Genomic DNA, 6,451 nt, shown 5'->3' on the forward strand with positions numbered 1-6,451 from the left:
ACACATTGTAGGTGGCCAATCCAAAAGCATGAGAGATGGAAAGTTGAGAGGCTCCAAATGCAAGCATAACCAAATCAAAGTGAACATCACTCATGAGCATGGTGCCAAATCCAAATTCTATATTCAAAACATGAACATTTCCCCAACTTTACACATGCCTTTCAAATGAGAAAGCTCTCATATTTATACAAAAACATAAGAAGCTACCTCATTAATGGAGGTCCATTATTCTCTCCCTATATCCCTAGAAAATCTCATAGAGTTACAACTCAAATAGGTAATGATGAGACACATATCCTCTTTGACCTTTATCCAAATCTTCTTCCATATCTTGAAGATAATTCGAATTTGAGTATTGGAGGCCACATAAGGGTTCCTTGGAAGCTTCCAAATGACCTACACATGTCATGAAACTTAAGCCACTTTTAAGTATTAGCAAGTCTATGTCATTTTTCTAAACTTTAACCATTTACTTCACTTATAATACTAGAAATCATTAACTTTTGGATAACACAAAGGTAACCCATATAATTGAAAATGGAGGCTAATGAAAGGTTATATGGTCATGGAGTTGTGACATGTGAGTGAAATGGTGGTGATATTGTGAAAGTGGATGATATTTTGAATACATTTTCGAGACTCTACATATATGTTGGAAATCTTTGAGCACTACTGAGGGGGGGAGGGGGGTCGCATGGATCAGTAGTGTGTCTTATTACAATATTTTTCCTTTTAATTACTTTACTGAATCACACAGGCTAATTAACATCAACTCATTAAACATTTTTAGATCTATGCATAATTCAGAAGCAACAAATAAACCATATGATTAACATAACAATGAAAAAGAACACAAGAAAACATCAACACATGAGACACAATATATCTGGTGGAAAACCATTTACTGGGAAGAAAACCACCCTTGTTGCTGATGGGCTGCTCTGAATCTCCTATTAAGAAAATATAGTATTTTTACATAGATTACCGACAATGATCAACATGGAGACTCGACCTCATATATAATCAGATGACTTTGATTAGCCTGGACACTCAATTTTACTAATCAACTCAAAATATTGTGTTCCCCATGGATCTACAGACTACCATATGCTGAAATCCACCACGATCAATTGATCCTCGCCTAACTCTAATTGGATTATCCAACTACCATTGGATTGAAAAACTATTCCTTTTGGTGAAAGTTTTCAATCACTGCTCCACATCTGTGAAGTCACTTCTCCTCTCCTCTATGCAGATCTCCTTTCATCTATTTTTAAACTCAATCCAATACACTATGTTCAACTCTGATTGAACTCTGTAATCATACTCTCAATGACAAGATATTATCATCAAATCAAATATAGACACCACAAACATATGCTCTCCAAACTAGAAAAGTAGTGGCCACATTAAATCTGAAATACCATCATAATATCAATCCCTCACATTAAAATATAATGCTGCATAATATAATTAGCAACAAAAGACACTTTCTATATGTTCCAAATGCATCAACTTCTCTTGCAACAACAAATGAGAGGGTCACCAATGAAACCACTATGTAGTAGCATACAAAATCTCTTCAAACAATCTCTACTCCAATCATCCCCAAATATGATCTATTCTGCAACATTCTTCAATTATACTCCATTCTCTACCATTAACACTCACTCACTGAAGTATTTGTGCTCTCCAATAGTTTTGTAGCATACTCTCACAATGCAACCTTCTCTTACACATACATTCAACATCTATACTCACACAACTCCCAAGTGATGAATGTAAAACATCTAGGGTGAAATTGAGCTTGGGGTTAGGATCAAGGGTGAAAAAAATAGGCTAAATAAATCCACTAAGACCACTACTTGTGCACTAAATTTTTTCACATCATCGGAGGACCTTTTCAAACCAATCCCGAATTTTACAGCTTATTCTGGAAGACTCTAAGAATTTCCTTGCTAGTTTTCTTTTGATTTGTACGAGGAATTCAAAGAAAATCCCATGAATATCCTTAGTCAAACACATCAAACTGGTTGAACTTGACTGGAACCTTTAGTCACTTCCATTCTTCTAGTGACTGGAGCCTTTTAGTTGCTTCCATAGGTCTAGCTTCATGCAACTGGGCAATGGATGAAGAAAAACATCAAGCCTTCAACTCATAACCTCTTCCACCTATTGGATGATCTTCTCTACCATATATACAAGCCTCAACCCTCTGACATAGCCTCTAACACATTTTCAAGTGGAACAAATGTGTATCCTAAGTGCCACTTCCAAATTGACCTGGAAAGCCAAGAAACAAGCTTGGCAAGAGGGCCAACAAGTCCTCCACTCTCCAAAAAACATTTGAACAAGATGCAACACCTCTGAACTATCCTAGAATATATCGTAGCATCATGATAAATCCAACACATCATTGCAATACGTCATCCTCATAAGCATAGACATGAAAACCTAGATGAAGACCTAGTTTCCAACTCAACTAGTGTGTCATCAACCATCAACCATACCAATGCCAACATCTGGCCAACATGAGTGACATCATGCTATTGACATCAATTCCAACTCGTGACATCACACTTTTGACATCAATTCCGATAAAATCATCCTAATGTCAAATGAACTAGATGCAATGATGCTATAATGAAGGCATCCATACATCAGCTAGGCTACAAGGGTTGACATCAATGCTAACATGAGCTAGCTTTTACCATGAACCAATGCCAACATCAGCTAGATGGATCAATGCACACAATAATTCCAACAATACCCCCCTTTGGCATTGATGGAAACCATACAAAAACTCCAGACCATCATCCACTATCGCTCCTCGTTTGACATTAATGGCCAAGTGTCAACTCCATATGATAAGGCAACAAAATTGAAGCACAAGTATTGGAGAAACTAACATGGTTGAAAAGTACTCATATCAACCAATAACCATAATCTCCATAAAAGAAACAAGAAACATATATAAACAATCATCATCCAGAGCAGCATACCAATCAACAACCTCTATAAGTAGAAACAATATGACAACATAAGGCAACCATAAGAAACATATCTAACATCATATACAATAATATGTACATCAAGGCACATCCAACATCTCCATAGAAACCACCAAACATCTCTAAAGATAACATGAGGTGAAGAACCTCAAATATCATAGCATAGTATGAGGCACACCATGAACACCTCAAAGCGGATCACAATGCGAAGAATGTATGGCTGAAGTCAATAAGAGAAAATAAATGCTCCCCCTAGACACATGCCATCTCCAACATCACTCTGAAGCTATAGTGAACCACTTCTGATGAAAATGTTTCTTCCTTGCCAAGAAAGACACACCATATGGACCAAGACTCCACATAACCATGAATTGTTTGACATATAAAATGATACATACATGGCTGTACAGTAGTGATAGAAAACCTCATACATACTCTCATATGACCATAACATGACCTCATAACTTATGACTAGATAACCCAATGATACATACAATAAAATTGCATGTCTTCATGAGCATTTTACATGAATATGTCAATAAATACATAACTACTATGATCATCCTCTATGGACTAATGACTAAAATACATGATACATCATGACTATTACATCATCATTAGCCCATACATGTGGCTGAAAAATGACTCCATAAGACTCCTCCATAACATTCCTATCATCAAGATGACTCATCATACTAAGGACCAGACTCTCAACCTATTATATAATTATGATACAATAACAAATATATGATTGAGATAATGATCATACAACAAATCATACATGGTTGGTCCATGTCACATGTCATCTCTATGCATCTTGTACTAGGTATCTTATTGCATGCATGGTTGTACAAATTTTCAACCAACATGCATAGCTCCCCCTCAGCTCAATATACCTCCAATAGACAGGATAATCCTATGGACCTAAATGTGCATGAGGCTAAAAAAACCTCATCAGGTGTTGCTACAATTATCTCGTACTCATCAAGCGACCAAATGCTCCCCCTGAGGTTGTACACCTCTCATGAATTCTGTAGTCCTATATAGATATGAAGGAAATAATCATGGACTACAGGAGGGGATGATCTTCACTACTTGAAGAGATGTTGCTCATTTCTCCACACAATATTTGGCTACTTCTTTTCTTCCTTCATCTTCTTCTTTTCTTCCTTCACTGGTTTTGTCCTAGGTCCTCTTTGATTTTGATGTTTTTTTGTCGATTTTGGCTTCAATAATCAATAATGGGGCAATAAACAATCTCTTTCCATATGGCCAAAACTATGGCATATATAGCACTCCACATGACCAAGAGCATCAAATATTCTTTTGCTCATGCCATATCTAAACCTTTCATGAAAAGTGTCTCTCCTCCAACAGTTAGACTTGGAATCTATTGCCTTATGGCCAAATAGGCGACATGAGTAACAATAGCCATAAAATCGCAATTATAGTTGTTGGACAATCTCCTTGGTTGCTGATATTGTCGTAATCTCTGTTGATTGGATCTCTATGTTCTACTCTAGTAGTTAGTTGCAACATGTCCATACTTGTAAGAACTGTAGCATTGTATGTCATGCTACAAAAGGAACAAAAGAAGTTTCCTTCCTTTAAAATCTAATAAAGCATCCATGATTATCTCTAGGAGAAAAAGCTTTTCTAAATGTAGGAGCTCCTTGAGATTTTCTTCTTTGTTGTTGTTGGTTCTCTGTTCATTCTGCTTCTTGTTTCTTTGGTTTTCATTCTTGCCACTTGTATTTTTTGCTACAGGTTTATTGGGTTCTTCTTTGATATTTTTTCTTGCATGCAAACTAGATTCACACTTTTGAAATCCAAGATCATATTTACATAATGGTGATCTTTAGATCTGAAGCCAATTATTCAAGGCCACAATACGCTTCTCCATATTTTGCTGCTTTCTCAAGGAAGTCACTTCAACTTCTAATCTCTCAACCTCTTCTTCCTTCTCTCGGTATTGCTTCCTCATACTTTCTTCAACTCTTTCTGATTCAACCAACTTAATTTTTAAGTTGACAATCTCTCCCTTGAGCTTGGCCTCCTTATCATCATAGATATGAAATAATTTTTCTTGATCCTTACATGCAATTGCTAGTCTAGAAATCTCAGCTCTAAGACCCTTAATAACATTCTTAATTTCATTATGTGTTTCAACATGATCTAAATCTGAATCATCAAAACTATAACTAAAAAGAAAATCATTATTGTTTATACCTTTGGATTCATGATTTTCTGATCTCTTCTCATCATCCACTGAATCATGTGAACTAGAAGAATCAGACTTTTGGGGCTGAGATTGTTATTTTTGAAGGCCCTTCTTTTTGTTCTTCTTCTTGTTTCTCTTCTTCTCATTTCCCTTATTGTTGTTGATACCATGTCCAAATATGGAATCTAGCTTGTCCAACATTTGTTTGGCATATTTCAAACCTACTAGCCTCTTCAAATCATCATCATGAAGATTCTTGTAGATTATGCATCCATCTTGTGCATCCTGCTGCAAAACTTCATTTGCAATTGGATCCTTGCCACAACCTTTAAATAATACTCTACAAATTTTATATCCATGAGGCAATAATTGATAATTTACATTTTTTCTCCATAAATTGTAATTTGTAGAAGTAAGGATCTATTTCCTTCAAGAACTCATTCCCAAAATAAATAAATAAATAAATTAAAAAAATAAATAAATAAATAAATAAAAAAACCGCAAATTTCTACCAAAATCTCCAAGGTCCACTCTCTAGCGATCAAGATGCAACATAGAGCCTCGCTCTGATACCAATTGTTGGAAACCTTTGAGCACTACTAAGAGGAGGGTGGGTGGTGAATCAATAGTGTGTATTATTACTTTTTTTTCCTTTTCTTTACTTTATTGAATCTCACACACTAATTAGTAGAAACTCATTAAACATTTGTAGATCTATGTGAAAATGATAAGCAACAAATAAACCATATGAGAAAAATAACCATGAACAAGAATGCAAGAAAGAATCAACACATGAGACACAATATATCTGGTGGAAAAGCCTTCATTGGGCAAAAAACCACCCTTGTTACTGTTGCGCTGCTCTAAATCTTCTATTAATAAAATATAGTATTTTTACATAGATTGCTAATTCCGATCAGATGGGGACTCAACCTCATATACAATCAGCTAACTCTGATCAACCCCGAGACTCGATTCTACTGATCATCTCAAAAGAATATGTTTCCCATGGATCTATGGACTACCATCTGCTAAAATCCATCATGATCAATCGGTCCTTGCCCAACTCTGATTAGACTATCCAACTACTGTTGGATTGAGAAACTGTTCATTTCAATGAAACTTCAGAATCACTTCTCCACATCCATGAAGTCATTTCTCCTCTCCTTTATGTGAACCTCCTTTCATCTATTTTCAAACTAGATCCAAGATACTATGC

Source organism: Pinus tabuliformis, chromosome 5_1 (assembly GCF_031772625.1).
Source record: "Pinus tabuliformis cultivar Carrire ecotype Pingquan chromosome 5_1, CPIR1, whole genome shotgun sequence".
Lineage (NCBI taxonomy): Eukaryota > Viridiplantae > Streptophyta > Pinopsida > Pinales > Pinaceae > Pinus > Pinus tabuliformis.